At 35.2% G+C, this 20,092-nt stretch overlaps 1 protein-coding gene and 1 long non-coding RNA gene across 4 annotated transcripts in view; both read left to right on the top strand.

Annotated features, from left to right (window-relative positions):
- The window catches only part of CADM2 (cell adhesion molecule 2), a 571,412-nt gene that overhangs the window by 93,024 nt on the left and 458,296 nt on the right, over positions 1 to 20,092 (top strand). The window lies entirely within an intron of this gene.
- LOC141727058 (uncharacterized) overlaps positions 1 to 20,092 on the top strand; it is a 263,365-nt gene that overhangs the window by 92,416 nt on the left and 150,857 nt on the right. The window contains exon 2 of the long non-coding RNA XR_012578041.1: positions 11,878 to 11,949. This is a non-coding gene — a long non-coding RNA (uncharacterized LOC141727058). The remainder of the gene's footprint in view (positions 1 to 11,877; positions 11,950 to 20,092) is intronic.

The following is a 20,092-nucleotide window of genomic DNA, read 5'->3' as shown; positions in this document are numbered from 1 at the left end:
GTAACTGTAGACACAAAAAAGCCTGTGAAAGGAGTAGAACCTTTTCCACTGAAATTCAGACTTAAAGGAATTTAGGAAAATGCAGTTAAGAAAACAGCAGCAGAAATGTCGTTTTGATCTAATATTTGTAAAAATATTTCTGCAATGCTTGTATTTTTCCTCAAATTCCATTGAATTAAGAAAACGTGCATGTGCTTTAATTTCTGCACTTATTTTGTACTTAAAATGTTGACTTCTTTTGGCAGAGATTTCATTACACATAAAATGAAAATATAATGTTTATTACCTTTGAGTCATAGAGTATCTTCACTTATATAAATATTAAACAAAAAAAAAATCAAATTTGAGATTAAAATATATTTTTAAAATCCTTGGGTTTTTTAGTTAACTTGAAGTGGCTTGAGAATTAAAGGGCAATGAATTACTGTTGGTCCACTTGAATCAATTTGTTGGTATTCAGTGATTCAGACACATTCAGTTTTAAACTTCCCCTATGGCCTTTAGCTCTCCATTCGAATAGTGGAAGCAAATGAGAATTGGGAAGACAGTGATTAATTTATTGCTTTACTTCATGGTTGAACTGTTGGGGATTATAGAAAGTTGGCATCAATGTTTGTTTTCCTGGAACTGTGCATGGTTACTAATTCAGTTGATTCTTTACTTTTTTTTGTGTGCATCTATGTGTTGTCTGGGAATTTTCAATTTGGATTTTCAAATTTGTCAGAATTTTCAATGAATTTGGCACAGAGCTAACAGTATTTAATGATGTTTCACTTGCACAATTCCACCCTGATTTAGCGACTTTTTTGAACAAACTGACTGTCTTTGATTTTTAGCTGTACTTTGTCTTGGAATTTATGTAGCTATTTCAGAATAGAAGCTTGTCGTTCTTGCTTTATTTTTTTAAAGTATCTTTTTATATACATGTACAAACATGCATAAATATTTTCAGTCTGAAAATTCCTTTAGTTGTTATTCAGTGTTTTTTGAAATTACAGATTCTCAGTTCTTCACAAAGGTGTGTTGTGGGGTTTTTTTTGTGGGAGACGCAATATTATAAATAACTTGGGATGAGATGGAGGTAACCATGGAAGAGCCAGTTGCTTTTAAATTGCTGCCCTAATTGTGTTCTGAATATTGTCCTGTAAATGCCACAGGAACAAAATGTATTTTATTATTAGCTCTTAGGTCTCTTGAGGGTCGGTCTTAAATTATGAGATCTTCCCTACCTAAATGTGGGATCATGCCGAGATGGGACCCTGAACCAGTTGCTGAAATGGTGCTTCTGATGTCCTGGTTTAACTGCTCATGCTGAAGCTTTTCTTCGGTCTTTATCAAGGTGTTGTTTGAATGGACAGTCACATGGAAGTATAGTGGTATCAATTAAGCAAACCTGTAAGGCACAATATACCAGAACTATTAAGGATACTGGAGTTCTTCCCTTGGGATTCTCAGTTACAGGAGCTGTAAATGCCTAAATTTTCCCAATATTGACTTGTTTCTTGGCAGAGCACCACAGTGATCATTTGCTGGCCAGCTGTGGGCAGTTGGTTCCTTTCTTGTTCCTTTTCCAGAGTACTTTGTTTGACTTCAGGTTTGTGCTTTTCTTGGTGCTTAATGTGATCTCTCAGGCGTGGACTTAAATATCCTTGTCTATAGCCCTTACTTAGTCAATAGTTGGAAAAAAATGAAACCTCCTTTTACCAGTCAATATTTTTGTCCTTCTTGACTAACTCTTCATTAAAGGGATTTAAAAGTCCAGGAATTTTGGAGGCTTTCTATTGATACTGATTGAGGGCATAAGATCTGTTCCAATATATTTAAAATTTTCATTGTTTTAGAAACTCACCCTGAAGACCTAGATTCACTTTTCCCCTTTTGTGTTTTTTTGTTAAATCATTTTCCCACGTAGGAAAATATTTCATAAAATGTGAAGTCGTGATCGTGTTTTAGATTTGACCGAGTTTCCAGCATGAATCCAGGCTATAGCTTTTTGTCCTGTTGTGTTTCACCCAAAATAATAAAAAAAAAAAGAAAACAAACTAAATAGAAAAGAAACCCTCAAGAAAATTCGCAAGACTCAGACCCACTTGAATATGTTTCTTCTGACAGCCTAGAATTCTTGAAGTACTATTAAACATGATGAAATTCTGAAGGCGATCTATCAGCTCATTCAGTAACAATAAATACAAGGAAAAGCTAATGAACACTTCCACTAGTAGTTCACTAGACTGTATGTTGAATAATAGATAATTTAAACATCTGCATGCTCAACAGTAGCTTCAGAATGAGATGAGCTGTGCTGTTCTCACATGTGCAGGGTGGTGTAGCTCGCCTGCTGTGAGTTCAGACACTTGATTATACTTCCAGCCTGAGTAATATGTCCAGAATAATTGTCTTAAATTCATCTTCCTTTTTTTTTTACTGTATTTTGCCATTTAGTGAGGCAGCCATCCTGCCAAGCAGCCTTTCCACATGGGTATTTCACTGACTCCTTTCAGCACTTTGATCTGAAAATGCCCAGGATCTTAAGCTTTGAAAATGTGCTTACTCTTTTGTTACTTTTCTGATACCTTTCACAATGAGTTTTTTCTGTTGCAAAATGAAGCCTGCAGAACTGAATTCAGCCCTTTTTTCTTGGTTTGGCGTGGCAGAAACTTGAGGGTTATGTCAAGTTGCATTTTATCTGTGATAAATAAGCTCTTAGAAGTTTTCAGGTTGGTTTTAGTACAGAGGACTTTCCAACTGGACACGTGGCTCATGCAGTGTGGTTTTGGACAGCATTTGTTGGACTTGTCATGAAGATAAAGCTTTGAGTTCTTCCCCTGTGTGTGTGATACTGGAAAAAAAAAAAGAAAAAAAAAATCTGTAAGTCTCTAGCCTAAAAGCTGCTATCCCCAACCCTACAAAAATTTCTCCGGTCCAAAAGAAGTTGTAGAGGAATAAACAAAACACGAGTAAAGGCATCTGTTAGAGAAGCCAGAAGCAGTGTAGCAGGTTCACAGATTTAATCTAAGGCTTCTAAGTCTCTTGTGTGACTCTTGAAACTTTTCTATTATTATTATTAATCTATTTTTTCATACAATAATGAGAGGGTTTATTTACAAATCTGGAGACTTTATGTTGCACACACACACTATATGTGTTGTATGGATCCATGAAGGTGACGTGCTGTGGCAGAAATAAAATAAACCAATCAGCTGGGCTGGTTTTTTTGTCAGAGGCAGATGTGGAGCAGAGAATAAATCAGATGTTTGGTCTGAATAGTCACTGCAAATACAATGGAAAAAAAGGTAGAGTTTTTATACTAATTATATGAGAGTGCAGTAAATGTGCTGGCAGTCTCAAACCAGGTTAAAATAATCAAAATTGCAGAAGAAAATAGTAAATTTTAGATTTCTATTAAATGTAGATGTAAGTGAAGAGAAGTAAAGGAAAAAGGATGGTGTGTGTAAGTGGTGAGTTGGAGCTGTGACAGGCAGTGGGGGGACAGAACCTCGTTCCTGAGTAGATGATTTTGCAATTCTCTTTCTCTAGTAACTTTGGTCTATTTTCCTGGGAATTCACTTGTTTGGGTTTTTTGGATGGAGATTTTTATTTCCACCTGTGCTCTTTTTGTGGAATGTTAAGACATTGAGATTGGACATAGAGACTTGTAAATATATCATGAAGAGCAAAAAAAATTTGCCAATTAAATCTGTTAGCACAACCCATATATCGCTACAAATTTTTTTTGGAACATTCATAGGATATGCAAGAGTTATTCCCAAGTCATCATGTACAATCTGTGGTGGTTCTTGTTCTGTTTTATTTATATTTACATTTCACCCATTAAGATCTTCAAAAAATCTTAAAAGTAACCTGGCCAGTGATTGGGACCCATTTTTAACAATAGGAGGGTGGAGGAGAAGGGAGGAGGAGGGGTTGTTGCAGATATCTCAAGAATTTGGACAATAGAAAGGTGCAGAAATATTTTAAATTGGAGAGTAAGGAATAAAAAGTTAAGTGACAGGCATACCTGTCACTTTCACATACAGGAAACTACCTTTTTACTAACTGGCTCACCAAAATGTATTCAAAATAGAAAATTAATTCAGCAGAAAGGCAGGTTGGTTTTTGTGGTGTTTTTTTTTTTTTTTTTTTTTTTTTTGTTTCATCTTGTTTTAAAGTTGGACCCATTTATTCATGTCTTTTCAAGAATTTATGCATAACTGAAATGCTTATATGTGAAACTATTTGAAAAAAGGGACCTCAAAATTTAAGTTTTTCCCATTATTGGGAAAAGAACCAAAATGTGTATCTGTCAAAGCTATTTCTCTGAATAAAACATTTATATCATTTGGGTGTTTTATGGCTGTTGTGGTCTTGCATGGAAATGTTTGAAAGGATGTGAACTTTATAAAAAGAGAACCGAACACAAACAGAAGAGCAGGCAGCATATCTGGGCATGGCCAACAAGGAAATTGGGGCCGATCTGTGTAAAAAGGCATCAAACCAACAGCACCGAAACCCAGGGCTGGCAGTGGGATGACATGAGCAAACAGGAGCACTGTGATGTCTGGGAAGATTTTACTTGATTAATAATAAATAGCTGTACATAAATAATTAGTTTTTGACAGTTTCAATGACAAGTCATCCAAGGGAAAAAAAAAATCTGCATATTTGAGTTGAAAAATGACAAGTTGGAGGTGACAGAGGGAAAGAGGTGGTTGGGAACAGAGACAGGCAGCTTGTCTAAATATGTGTAATGCTTAATACAGGTGATTATTTTATTTGAAATTAAAAATAAGCTTTTGATTCAGTTATTTTTAAATTGTTAGGCCTTCTCAGCTGCAAATTTTGCCAGGTGCTACAAGTTCTAACACCAAGCACATAACTTATTACTGAAAAGTGATATTCCTAGGCATCAGTGAATATCTTTCTACTAATGAAATGCTGTTTAATGTGGTGAAAAGCAAATTTCCCTGTTTTTCCCCCATGTAATTAAGATAATTTGTGGAACTGTGTGATTCAGAAGCAACAGCAAGGTTTTTAAAATATTGCCTTTTTCAAATTAATATATCAATCAGTTGGGTAACTTCTATGTGCTATGGATTTTTTTTTTTTTTTTTTAATCTAGAGCTGAATGAATAAATATCCTTTTTCAGCTTGCCAACCATGCTTTAAAGTATCACAGAAGACCCAGAGTTGGAAGGGACCCACAGGGAGTGTTGAGTCCAACTCCTGGCCCTGCACAGCACCATCCCCAAGAATCACATACTGTGCCCCAGAGTATTGTCCAAGTGCTTCTGGAGCTCTGTGAGCCTTGGTGCTGTGCCCACTTCCCTGGGGAGCCCGGGAATCTCACATAAATTTGTAAATATGACTTTGTTTCCCATGGTTTTATGTCAGCAATCTCACTCATCTTACGGAAGCTTACAGCACTGTGAAAATCAATAGGCAAAAATAGGAACCTAGACTTAGAGTTGACACATAACTCCTAAAAAAAAATATTTAAGTATGTGGAGAACACTCTAATGTAAAACCCCCTTTGTTATTCCCTTTTTGGCCTGTTAGCAGTGGGATGAATTGATCATTGTTGGAAAGTTGAGTCAAGAAAGCCTCAGGAATTTTGCAGGAGATGCAGTTGTGCAGGTCCAGTGTCTGTGCTGTCATAGAGCCAGAAAAAGGCAGATGTTGGAGCAGTGGTGGTGGTTGCAGGTCAATCTGCTCCTCAATATATTACTTTATAATGCCCAATGTTGAGCCCAAAGTGAGTCTGACAAAAAAGGAGGAAGGTTTTATTGCTGTCTGGAAGATTATCATACCACCTCTTGTTGCAGGAGGTGATGGTAAGAATCCTCTTCCAAATTTATTTTTAAACTCAATTTCCTTTTTTTAATTCTTGCTATTGAAACGATAAGAGGCTTGTAAGGTCTATAACGAAGTAAAGAATATCTTATAAATGCTTAAATACTTACAAATTTGTAAAAATACCTTTTAGGTAATGATGGGTGAATTTGTTATCACAGCACAATGCAGTATTCCAGCATCTAATTTCAAGATACTGCCCTCAGTTTTGACTGGCAGCAAGTAAAAAAGATCAGATATATTATCTGCAAGCTATTTATCTGTTGTAATTTCCAGTTATGACTAGAGAAAGCTCAGGTAAGCTCGTTTAGCTATCATATGTGTCAGGCCTCCAGTTAGCTGAGGATTACTTCAGGAGTTTTGTTGTTTTGCTGGGAGATGTGTCAAAAAATAAACCTCTAAGATGATACTTCAAGAGCCACCACCCATAGACTTGAGCGTGTTTTATTTCTGTGTCTTGATTTGAAATGTTGTATGGTAAATACTAAACTTAGGAAGGAAACCTGGGCTCCCTTTTAATCTTTGACTTTAAATGCTGTCAATTTTCAGAGAGCAAAACCTATTGAGTCTCTGTGTGTGTTTTGGTGTGGTGCTGATCTCACTGTGTTTGTCACTAGACTAAAGGTTTTATTCAGTGATACAGAGATCTTTCAAGTATTAGATCTGGTGTTTTAAAGAACTCCTCTGTAGCTGATGTGTGTGTTCATCTGGCTGAATATACATGAGCTCTTTATTTTTATATTGTGCAGTGTGTTTCAAAATAGATTTTGAACAGAACGTGAAAGCTTTGATCAATACTTTAATTTCATCATATATTTCATCTTTTGATAATTGCAATTTTTTTCTAGTATACTCAAATCCATATTGTGTAATAGATGAAAGAAGCACATTGTGTTTGGGAAAGACAGCACAAAAATAGCCTTCTATCTCTGAAGATTATTGTGCAAAATATAAGGAATTAATATTCACAAAATTATAGTTCTGATTGCTTTTAAGCAATTCTTGGAAGGAGTTGTAATGTTTAGAAAGTGAGTTAATGTAGCTCAAATGCAAGATTTTCTACTTGGAATGGGTTTTAACTAGAGTGAAGTTGGAGCTTTTTATTTTAGATGTGTGTTGATTTGTCCTACCACTTTATAAAACCTAGATGAGCTTTGCACAAGAATGAGTTAGCTAAGTAATGAATTTACTTGATGTGATTCTGTCATTAAGCACCATCTTCTTGTATCATAAGCAGATCACCAAAATGAAGCTCGTTTGTCATGGCCACAGCATGCCAGGCTTTCAGTTCCTGTCATGCACCTCAGCCCTGCTTGAGGGGGTTTCCTCCTTCTCAGGGCAGTGCTCTGTCATTCCTGTGGGATATTCAGAATCCATTCCTATGGATTCTGAATAATATCCCATAAAACATGGGAGCTGTGGAGCTTTACCAGGTTCCTTGCAGGAATGAAAGAGCCACTACATCTGTAATGGCAAACGCCTCTTGTTTACTCCAAATTCTGTGTTTAGTGTTAGAAAACACTTAGTTAATGAAAAAATCCCATCCTTGCTCCTTGTTGCCATAAAAGTTAGTGTTGCAAGCAGATGAAATCAATAGCTAAATTATGCCTGACCCAAGATGACATGCCAAGAGATAGTATCCATTTTGGAAGAGCATTGGTGTGTGGAAGTTGTGTGAAGAATGTCACTGCTCAGCCTTTTGTGAAGGATATATGTTATCTAGGACAACTAAAATGATGTTCATTTGTCTTTAAATCATTAAAGTTTTCATTAAGCTTAATTGCACTGGAAGTTTGAAGAGTCTGTACAAAGATAATTAGAAAAGAAATGTACCTCTTAACAATTTTTCGCAGTCTTATAAAGAACTTGCTTCAATTAGTTAAATGATTTCTTAAATATCTAATTGACTAGAAAGTTTTTGGGAATTAACCTCTGCCATTAATATGCAACTGTCACATCATTTTTCATATATAGACAGCTGAATTCTGGCTTTGGGTATGCACCTCAACCTAAATTGTAGATTTTTCTGCAGTTGAAGGCCACATAACATGGAGTATTTTCTGTTTAAATTTTCATAGATTGAATTTATTTAGTTTTGTTTAAATTGACATAGATTGCATCATCTGTTGAGTCTGTAACTTTTCTGTCTTATTGCAATGAGGAATTTTTTACAGAAGGTACCCTAGTTATTTAATGACTTCTTTAACTGCCTCTATACTTTATGTGAACTTTAAGTTGACAGTTTGGTACCGATAAAAACAAACAAAAATCCTATACTTTAAGATGATGTGATTTTAAATTTTTTTTTAAGATCAAAACTTCAGGTGTTGCACTTTAACTCTGCATACATTTACTTTTATCTAAAAGTAGTCATGTAAAACTTAAACTGTGCCATTAGAATTAAATATACGTTTCTTTGCTGTTTCTTTTAAATGCTCAGCAGTTACTAATAGTGACCTTTAAAAATGATTCTAATTTGTTTTTAAGGAAATAGTTATATTTAGTTTAAGTAGCCTTTGATTTGAAAGCTAATTTTAGCTCTCTGGGAGTGGAATTTATCATTATGGCAATAAGATGAACTGTAGATCTGTCTCTTCCTTCAGTGAAATTAGACAAGCAGTATTTACTTACACAGGAACACAAAGAGAACTGCTAGGTAGCCCAAAAAAACCCCAAAATTTTCAGAGAAGTAATGTAATGCACCTCTCCTCTCTGAAAAGTAACACAGCCACAGTTTTGTGCTGCCAAATTTTTTTTATCGTTTGCCTGTTTTCCTACTTGCCAAAGAAGAAAAGAAATAAAATGAGAGGTTTGTGTCATATTATGTCCCCTTTCCTCCCCCATCACGCTAAGCCACACAATGAATTGAAATTTTGATTAAGAAGACTGAAGTTGAGCCAGGTCTCTGGAATTTTTTCTTTGTGATAAGTGCTTTAGGAGTTACAAGGCTTTTATATAGTATTCCAATTAAAAATTGTGTGGACAGTTAAAATTTTATAGTAATATAATTTATAATAATGTATAATTAGCCTATACTATAGCAATGCAATTGCTGTGCATGCATACCACTAGCATGGTGAATTTTCTTGATGTTTAAATTTTCTGGATATTTCTCTCTGGCTACACTTATGTTCAGATTTCATATATAGTCCCACATACATTGGAAAGTTAAAAGTGAGTACAGAATTGTAACAAAATGAAAATTTGAGATGTAGTTCAGATTTTAAACTGAAGTATGATTTGATGTAGCCAGGAACAATCATGAAACAGCAATTGTTTTGGCTATCAATATTGTACAAGACCGTCTCAAGGTCACTTTAAGCATGTAAACCATTTTATTCACTATTTTTGACTAATGACTGCAATTTGCTGTCACATTAATAGTCTGACACTGGGAAATCACAAAAGCATAACTTTGGAAAATGCACTGCTTAGAAGATTTTTCACTGCAGCACTGATGTAATTTGAAGGGCTTTATGAAAGAAGTTAGAGGGGTTTTTGTCTCTAAATTAAATTACTGTATAGCAGTTGATTTTAAGAGTGATTTTTATTAAAAACAAAAAAAATGTATCTCCTCTTAATAATATTGTATCAACAAAAGAAATGTAGCATATATTAGAACCTCACAAACCCTTTCTTTGCTGGTGACTTTTTCTTTGCCCTTATGGAAACTGGATGTAGAGCACATTTCATGGTTTGATTTCATAATAGAAATTTGATATATAACATGGAACCATGTGGTAATGGTGAATAAATATTTTAAATGCTCTTTTCATTGTTTTTCAATTGCTTTTTTAGGAAAAAGCTTTGTCTCACTAATGCTTTATACAGCTGCCATGAGTTTTAATGTTCTGAAGTTAGTAAGAATTTTCCTTGCAAAGTCAGATTACAAATATTGCTGCTTTGAAATATAAACTGGAGGAATCCACAATTATGCTGGAACTGACAGCATTTGAAGGACTTCTTACACATAGTATTAAACAAGGTTTAAGGAGTAAATAGATTGTTAATGTGTCCCAGTTTAGTTACCTGATACATTTGTAAGTTCTACAGCCATCGGCAGAAATTGATCCTCTCTGTATGAACATGGCCAAGTTTTGTGCTTAACTGGATTATTACCTGTTCAAGTGAGATACTCAGGATTTTATTCCCTGCATTTTTAAGATTTACTTAATAATTGCTTGAAGTTGTGCCAGGTGAGTTTTGGGTTGGATATTTGGCAAAATTCCTTCACTGCAAGAGTAGTGAAGCGTTGGAACGGACTGCTGAGGGAGGTGGTGGAGTCACCATCCTGTGAAGTGTTCAAAAAATGAGTGGATGCTGCAATCCATGCTATGGTTTAGTGGCCATGGTGGTATTCAGTTGATGGCTGGACTTGATATCTTGGAGCTTTTTTTTCCAACCATAATATTTCCATGGTTCTCTCTGGAACCTTTAGTCATTATTTTTTTTCTACAGTCTCTTCTTAAACAGTGGAATGGTGTGGAGATGATCTCACTCTAGACCTAACTCATGTTCTTAAGTTTTAGATCTTGAGATGCATCATTGAACCTCGTTGAAGAATACCTATTTCCCTGCAGGAGTATTTAAAATTTCTGACATGAAACATGCTATGTACTTTTTCATACTATTCTACTCAGCAGTTATGCTCTAGACAAATACAAAAAGAAAACTGCTTTTCCTAAACCTTGGGAGTGTAAGAGCCTACAGTGGCATCTAAGAGCTGCCATGATGTAAAATTTTGTTAGGTTTTCCACAGTAAGACAGTCTAGCCTATTCATAATATTGGCAAGTTTTTTTGCTGAAGAATTTCTGCAGGAGAACTGTGTTTGTACAGTGAAGGATGGCAGGGGTATAGCAGGACCAGTTTTAACAGTCCTCTCTACAGCAATGGAAATTCTTGTGGATTCTGCAAAGCACCAAGTAATCCTACTTGGTCTGGATGGCTTTGCATCTCACTGTGCCTTCAGCAGTCTGGGTGCTCGAGTGAGATGTGTGAGAGGCAGTGCAATGTGGCAGTGTGTCACTAGTGTCCCCTGAGTGGGCAGCTGGCATGCTCTGGGCCTTTGTGAGTGACATCTCTGAAGGGCTACGTTTTAGGTTGCCTATGGTTATGACTACATGTTCTACTAATGTGATGTAGTTAGGTTTTTCAGATATGTTCAGTTTCTAGCAACTTCCAATTTGTTACGTCCTTTGAAGTTTAATTCATTGGCAAATCTAAATTTGAAGGCACAGCCTTTCCTGAAGCTAATGCAATTTTGTGTAACATACTCTAGGAAGATATTAATCTTCTTGGTAAAGGTTTTGCTGGTTATTTTTTCTATCTATTGTAAACATTTGAGATCCTAGACCTTTTTTAGCACATGTAGCTTATGTGTATACACTGATGAAGAAAAGTTTTATTCTGATATTCATAATTGCTTTGCCTTCATGCTACTCATTAATAAATGCTGAATTCATTAAATCTTTGGAAGAACGTTTCATAGTGAAAACTCATTTGGCATTACCTAAAGCACAGTGTGTTCTGTTAAAGAGAGAATACACTAAAATATGTAAATGTGCCAGTTCAGAAAAGTTGTCTTAATTTTATCAGCCAGAACTTCAGATCTTGCACCAGCATCACTGAAAACCCTGAAAGCGAATATGGTAGTCACAAAAATTAATTACCTTTGTAACTGTGTTCTGTTAAAACATTGCTTTAGGCAGTGTGTTCTGAACTCAAAATCTTTATCCATTTTGTTTTTCAAAGATTTTGGCACTCCTCTTGTTGTAGCAGAACAGAACCGTGTCAATGCTCCAGCTAAATGAGCTGCTTGGATTTTACACAAATGTGCCTTCTACCAAATTGTTGTTTTGTGATCCACTTTGCTGTGAAACATTTTCATCTCCATCCTTTAAACTTGAATTCAAAGATATTTTAATTCAAAAATCTCATGAACATGGAACAAATGTACTTTCCCAATTTACTCTGTCATGTTCTTCCTTTCACCAAGTGTGCTTATCCCTTTCTCTTCTTTTTCCTAGGTGAGTAACTGAAGGTTAACAGAATTCCTGCTTGCCAACAATGCTCATTGCTTTTTTTGTAGTATGTGGTGGGTAAGTAAGAAAGATACCATTTTTTATTTTGTCTTTTTTTTTTTTTTAAGAAGCACACAAGCAAAAATGAATGATTTATAATAACTCCTGCAATGGCATTTTAATAGTTATTGGTGTGTGTCACAATTGGTTGCTACATTAATGTGTCATAGAAATGTGCGGAAGATTTGAAAATATATTTTATATGGGGAATTGGATGCTTGGGGAATTTATATGCTTGGATTGGATAGTCAGTTTCATCGAGTTGTCTGACTGTGGTGTTCTGTTGCTGTTTAAAATATTTGTATAGGGGAGGCTTGCAAGCTTTTAGAATTTGAGATGTGAAAACGGTTTGTGTAGGAACAAGTGTTCCATGAAAGATTCACAGTCATAAAAACTAATTCAGGAAGTTATTTCACAGATTTAGATGACTATTTTGGGCTTGTGGCTGCAAAACTTATGAAGAAGTGTGTTGTATTTTGAATTTAATGTTTAGCATTATGCTGTGGAGTTAGAGTTCCTCTGCAAAAGTTATTAGGAAAAAAAATTGTTTGTATGTTAATACTCACCTTATATATTTCTTCATTGGGATTTGCATAATTTTTTTTTTTATAATTGGAAAAGTTTTTATTTTTCTAATTTTTTCTGTAAGACTTTTAAACAAAGTGGCTTGCCTATGCTGGATTTACTTCTTATCAACAACTGAGTGTATGATGGGTAAAATTGGCAGTAAAAAACTTTTGCTGTATTCCCAGCTCTACTGGATTGCATTCTACAACATTACCAGCAGCACCAGGGCCAGCAGTTTTCATTGGAAATGTCTGTTATATCAGTCAGAAATTAAAATTAATAGAAACATACCTGTAAAAAAATACACTTAAACATTGAAAACTTGTAAAAAAAATAGTTCTGACTTCACATTGGGGAAAATAGTTCTGACTTCAAATGGTGTTTAAACGTTCGTTAAAATGCTTAGTTGGTGAGATTGGACTTTCTTCATGCGAATTTAGTGATTGTTTTTGTCTGAGAGTGTGTTATCAATGTGGATGCTTAAATTGTCAAATGTCCAGTTGGTTTAAATGATGGAAGAAGGAAGGAAGTGTTTAAAAGAAGTCTTGGTCATGGTTCCAGATTCTCTAGGAAACCTGATATGTGTTCTAAACTGAATAGGTTTTATTCAATCATACCTGTACCATGATATTCAAGAAATACAAAAAGAGCATGCTTCTAGGAAGTGAGACTTTTGAGACGTGATTTAAACCTGGGAAACCTAGAAATTTATTTAAAAAATGCTGAGTAGTCCCATGTGATGCATGTCGTGTATAGAGGGATACATGAGTAGAGGAAAAAGCATAGAAATGCTCAACAATCATGAGAATTCAAATCCTCAAGGCAGAGAATTTATATTAGAAATGTAGTGAATGGGGTAAATTCAGGATGCCAGAATAGCCATTTTGTTATGGCTTTCTTATTTGGGTTCTGTCATTTTTTGTCACAGCCATGACTTACTTGATTGTTAAATTTTTTTCTTTAAATATTTAAATTTCAATTTTTACAAAAGATGAAAGAAATGTTATAGGGATATTTTGTCTGGTTTTATATACTTAGGTAGCAGGTTAACTTTTCAACAACTGTTAAAACTACCTCAAAGTTCAGATGTCTTACCGAAACAATAAGCGGTGTTTTCCTCTAATTTGAAGATTCTGTTTTTGTAAAACTTATGCTATCAAATCTTAAACTGATTGCTTCAATTGAAATACAGAGAAGCCAATGATAATCTCGTGGAACTGAATGTAAATCTTGATTTTGAGGGTCAGTAATTCATCCCATAGGAAACTATTCAGTAGTTTTCATTATTGTTTTCTTTATTTTTCATTCAGTGATTCCTTAATTAATATTACAATGTGTAGAATATGGATGGAACCAAAATTGTTTCAAAGGTGACAGTAATTTATAGACTTTAAAAGTATTGTTGAATCATTTCCATCTGCCTGTGTATCTCAAGCTACCAAAGGAAGTAACTAAAGTGTGATTTACTGTCTGCTCTCTTGTCATTTCTGTTGTTGGGAGCTAGTCACAGTTGCATGGATCCTATGAACAAAATTAAGGCAAGTTCATGAAAGGAAATATGAAGGCCATTGATTTATGTTCTAGCTTGGATTCTCTTTAGAAGTATAGCTTTGAATGCAGTAGTCCTGGCCTATGAAAATTAGTAAGGAACAAAAATCTTCCTTATTCTATGAGTAACTGCTAACATAAAAGCAGGACTTCAAAAATCCTTGAATTCTTATGTCAGCATTAATTAGCTACTGGAGAAGCCTCTGATAGTATAAGAATAGATCCAAATATTGGTGACTTACACCTCTTGAATGTAGAGTAGATTGTATTGATTTTATATGCTGTATCAAAATAATGTGAATTGTATTTAATTAAGATGAAAAGCTAAGCAAAGTATAGTGGAACTTTAACATAAATATGCTAATAAATACTATTAGGAACAAATCAGTTGCAAAATACCAATGCCATTTTCATTTTAAGTAACTACTAAATGTGGATGGATACTGTGTATAACCCAAATGCAGAATTTTATAAATAAACTGAGTTGCATTTTAAAATAATAGCTACCTTTAAAATTTTCTGCAGGAATGTTTTCTGATACCTTGATTAATTATATCAGCTTTGCTTACATACTAAATTTGGTCTTTTTATCTTTCTATGAGTAGACTTCTGTTACTCATTACAGCAGTAATGGCTTTTGTAAGTATTGGAGACATTTTATTGTACTATTGAAAAAATAAAAGATAGTTTTAAGTCCTATTTTTGTAGCCAGGTTGCTATTTCTCTCTATTTTACATAAAGCTTGATGTGAACCCTTCATTTTCTTGTAGTTAACACTGCTTGGCTCTTTGGTTCTACAAACCAGAGCAAATCCATCCTTCCACCCTCCTGTTCTTATTCTCCCTCCTGCCCTGGACATTTAGGTTTGGCTTGTGATGTTAATTGAACCGTAAAACTCCTGAATATGAGAATAACTGATGACAACAGGAGCATCTTCCTAAATCTTTTGATGAGCAGCTTTAAAATTCAGCTGATAGGGAAGCAGGCATAGCACTTGCTATCAAAACCCAGAGGAACTGCAGTCCTGCTGACTCCCCTGCAGCTCCAAAATCAAGGTGCAGCCAAACTGCACAATTCCTCAAGTACCTCAACCATTTGAGCAGTCAGGACCGTGTCTAACAAATAAGGTGTGTTTCAAATACACCTTGATAAAGGATTTTCCCATCTGCAGGTAACTTTAATACTTAATTATTTGCCCCAGTTTGAGATGAAATTTGAATTTAATAGGCTTTTGAATACTATGGCTGTGCCTTGTTTTATTGTGACTGAAACTGCAGAAATAATGTTTTGATAACCTGTTACTTGTTCTTTACCTCTTGGAGCTAGCTTTCTGTTGATTTTTTTGTTTGTTTGTTTGGGGGTGGTTTTTGTGTCTTGGTCACAATTTTTTTTCCCCCCACCCTTCCAAACAAATGTGCATTGTGCATTTAAAACAAAGACTCTCCCTCCACCCCTCCTTGTGTTCCTAGGGCAAAAAATTTCTTTATAATGCCTGCATGGTACTTCAAAGTGAAATTATAGAATAGGAAGTCTAACACTTCAGACTTGATAGGGTTTTTTTATATATGCAAGTGCTACTTGTGGAGCAATTCTGAGATCTCAGCAATTACAAACCAAATTATTTATTCAATAGTATCTGCAAGTCCTTGGAAACAAAAATCAGTTTGAAGCTTCTCTCTTTCATATACTCTGTAAAAGACAATTTTGACGTGAGTTTTGTTTGGGTATCCCTAAATAAAAGTTGTTCTTGGGTTGTACTCTTCAAATGCTTTTTTGCTAGTACATGCATGTACAGAAGAGAGGTTTTGTAGAGTGCTTAAAATCAGATTTTATTCCTTTCAGTTGCTGCTTTGTGCATTTAGCCTGGTTTTCTTTGGTTATTCTTGTTTGTTTATCTTGATGAGTTTTGTGTATACAGCAGATAGAATATTGTAGTACTTGTAATTCACAGTGTGGACTAGCCCACCTCAGCTTGGAGGTGCTTTTGTGGCTTTCTGTTGGAAGGTGACAAATCAGCCTTTAACAGTGGCGAGGATGAGCTGTTTGTGTAGTATTCCTTATTTCTGTGAAGCTGACTCTGACTGGTGTTTTATGTACATGATATAAATGGTGTAAATGACTGAAGGCAGTCACACTGGCCTGGGAAACATGGAATATAGAGCAAGTTAACAGCTAAGTGCAGCTCTAAATATTTTTCCATATCAAAGCTGCCATGAAACAACAACATGAATTAAACAGGGTAATTACTAAGAGGAACTTCTCCAAGATTTGTCATGACTGCAGCATTTTTCTGTGCACTGAATGGGAGGTGTTGCTACAGGGCATGATGTACTTTGTCTGTGATCTGCAGCTTAATTGAACATCTTGTTATGTTTTTGTTTGATTGCTTACAGTGCAGAAAACATGCAATGTAACTTCTAACATAAACAAAGTATATTGTCCTCCTTTCAGCTTGCAGGATGCAGGGTAGGAGAAGAAAGAAGCCAGGGAAGGGAGGATAAGTGAGGTGGTATTCATTGAGGGCTGAAAATGTGTATTGATAGAAGAACTCTTCATTTGATGCAAAAGAAATAAATAAGTGAAAATCCTTGAGATTGTTTTTGATTTCAGAAGTTACACATCTTCCAAAAGACAGATGTTAACCTGGTCCCTGTGGTAGCTCAGCAAAGGCAGCAGAGCAATTAAGCTGCCACAGAATATCTTGAAGTTGCTGCTTGTCCTTGCAGGTAACTCTAGTCCAGTTTGTGCTGTTTATCAGGATAGAATGAAAACCGATTAATAAAGTTTCCAGCAGGTCTGTCTGGCTACCTCAATGCTCTTTTCCATGGTGCTCATACTTTTATTTTGCAGTGGAGACGGGTAGAAAGCCCAACTGTTCTGATGGATAGGGCTGTGATTGTTGGGTGTCTGTGCAGTGAGGGTGAGTGAGCTATTTGCTCACATTCCTCACTCCAGGCCCTTTCTATTCTGTTTTAACTTTCATCCAGTAAAACCCATTTTATGCCTTCTCAGTTGCCTCCCTTGCCTTAGTTTATATGCATTATTTACTCAGCTTTATTTGTTTGCTTGTTTTTGAGGGATTTTTTTAAAGGAAGAAAGCATAAATTAATCCCTTCTGCAAGCAATGAGAAAAGACTTGGTTTTATTTCTGCCCAGAAATTTCAGTCTCCTCTCTTCTTGTATAGCTACAATCATGTGAAGCCACATAGGAAGACGGGTCAGATAAACAGTTTAGTAGTTTCCTTATTTGTGTTGTGTGTGGAAGCTTTGAGACAAATATAATTTTTTAGTAAGTGCCAGATGCTTCAATGAGAATGAAGGAGGCTTTTCAGAGAATAGTCAGCGGTTCCAGGCAACTTGTGTATATGTGAATATCTGAGATTTTAATGCCCTCCTGTGTCCCTCACATAGGAGGGACAGGGTTTTCCACAATTCAAGATCAACATGGTGTCAATGCTGGCATGAAGTAGTTTTGGTTTTTTGTCTGTGCTTTTGGACAGAAACTGACCACATCTAGTTTTAATTAGAGAAATATTTTTCAAACTGCTGCATTTTCCAAATAATAAGTGGTAAAAATTATTGGAGTTGAATAAATAGTAATTTTTAATGAGAAATTCATGGTTGATTCAGTTCTCATATTCCAACAACAGTAGTAAAATTCTGCATGGAGTCTGTTTTCCTATCCTACTATACTATAGATACAGTATGTGGAGTATTCCATATCTCTTGACATTTTAACATTAGAACACTTCTTAAATATTTTTACTCTAAAAATTTTTTAGACTTTAACCATGCCATTTTCGTGGCTTACATTGGATTTTTTTTTTTTGCAGGCTTGCAACCATGAGCTTAAAGTAGAAAAATGCAAGTAATTTTTGTGTCATTCAAGTCCCTGATTTCTTACACAATTTTTTCTAAAAGGCAGCTTGATATTGTCTTGTTCTAAATACTTAAAATGTATCTAGTAAGCATGACTGTTGAACCATAGTCAGTGAGATGAGCTTTAATTTATTGGCCAGTCCATGGCATATTTATGTTATGTAAGTTTCTTCTTTAGGTTTATAGAACTTCCAGGAGAAGAGAATAATGAAAATCACTATCCAGTATTTAAAAGAAAGAGACTTATGTTTTTTACTCATGTGCAACAGGCTTGTTTAAGGTCAATTTTTTTTCTTTCTCTGCTACAGGCCTGCATGGGTTTGTTGGTGGTTTTTTGCTTTTTTTGTAGTGCTGTGTGTCAGGTGGCTTTACTGATTCTTTTCGTCCCTGCTAAATAACCTGTATGAATGGCATCGTTTCACTTACTGCTATTTTAGGGAAGTAATAACAGGTTTCAGATATGATTGTGGTCTCTTGAATATAGTCCATTAAGCAGAATGAAAACCAGGGCCCTTTTTGATAATATTATGTATGGTTTATTAATAAAATGTCAACCCCTTATTGTGAATATACTCAGGAAAATTGTCTTGAGCTCAATCTGGCTGAATAAAAGCATTGCCATAGCTTCAGATGCATTTACTGAACTGGATTCAGCCTAATGAACTCCTGAGGTTTCGTGGAACATATAGGCAAAAACCCCAAGTGACTCCGTGTAGATCCATTTTGTAATTAATTTCTATTATTATAATTCCTATGCTTATTGTTCTTACTGGTTGGAGGAGGTTCTTTTTGAAGTGAATTATTATTACTGCTCTTTGTAAGGTAAATTATTTTAGACATTTCCTGGCTCTTCATTTAGACATTCACTATTTCATCTTTGTCTTTCAAATGAAGCACTTGATGCAGTGTTATAAATTTATATGTTGCAATTATATTTTCTTGTGACATGTTGTAGCTTCTTAATGCAGTGTCTATATTCTATTTTCTCTGTACAAATTTTGGCACGTACTTCCCTGCCTTTTGGAGTTCCTTCTTTTATGCTTTGTAACAATGCTCTTTCTGCTATTTATTCATCATTGCTCCCTAGCAAATGTTCATTTTCCTTTCTCCTCTTCTATACATGGTGGCTTTATTTTTCTAGGCTGCTTTGTAGTTTCAGCAGACAGTGAGAAAAAGTAATTGTGACTTTGATCCTGCATTAAGCAATTCTCTCATTATTGAGGGGAAAAGTTACTCAGTACAGAATAAAGCTGCATAATATTACATTTATTTCATGGATTAAGTAGTGCTGAAATCTTAACTGTGTTAACACTAAAGATCACATTTAAATTCTTAATTATTAACTTCCTTAATCCAATGTCAACTGCTATCATACTTCTATTTTTAAAAATTATTTCAGCTGCAACAATAATATTGGGACAATTGGCAAGTAAAATCTATCTTGAAATGTTTTTCACCACATTTTTGAGGCAGAGATGATAATTTTCTGGGTTTGTTTGTTCTGTAATGTAAGACGAGTCTTGCTTTTGAAGGTTTTCTGGGTGGAAAAAGTTAGTCACTATGAGCTTAAAACTTGTTTTCTCATCAATGATTGTTTGCTTGAAAGTAGAATAAGGCACATTTGTAAAAATTACAAGAAGATGATGATGTTTTTATTCATGCAGTCATCTATTGGCAGATTTGCTTAGGTAGCCACAGCTTAACCCATGGTTTCTACTACTCAGTACAAGCCAAGGCACACAGTTGCCAAGCTCAACCCATTTAGGGTGCAGACTGCTTATTTCTCTAGCAGTTAAATGTTTTTCATTAAAATGTCTGCTACCTTACTGGTGATTAGCACCTTTGCAGCTGAATTACAGGCTGTCTGAATTTTAGCTCCTCAAATCAGAGTACAGCTCCCAGCAAAGTCCAAATAACTTTGTGCTGAAGTGGCCTGACTCTGTAATGAGCATCTGGTGCAGCAAGTTTTCAATCATCCCAGCTCACTGTGCCAAAATTCATCTTTCTCTGCCCTTAGTCATCGATTTTGCTGGGCTTTTTGCTCATTGACTCATGGCAGTGTTGCAATAGAAAGTCCTGATTGGCTAAATCAAAACCCTTTTCACAAAGGTAGTCATGGAATGAAAAGATGAAGAAAAGGAAAAAAAAAAGGAGAGATAAATGAAGG

This window comes from Zonotrichia albicollis, chromosome 2 (assembly GCF_047830755.1).
Source record: "Zonotrichia albicollis isolate bZonAlb1 chromosome 2, bZonAlb1.hap1, whole genome shotgun sequence".
NCBI lineage: Eukaryota > Metazoa > Chordata > Aves > Passeriformes > Passerellidae > Zonotrichia > Zonotrichia albicollis.
Note: the sequence above shows the minus strand (reverse complement) of the source record. Positions and strands in the feature narration are given on the sequence as shown.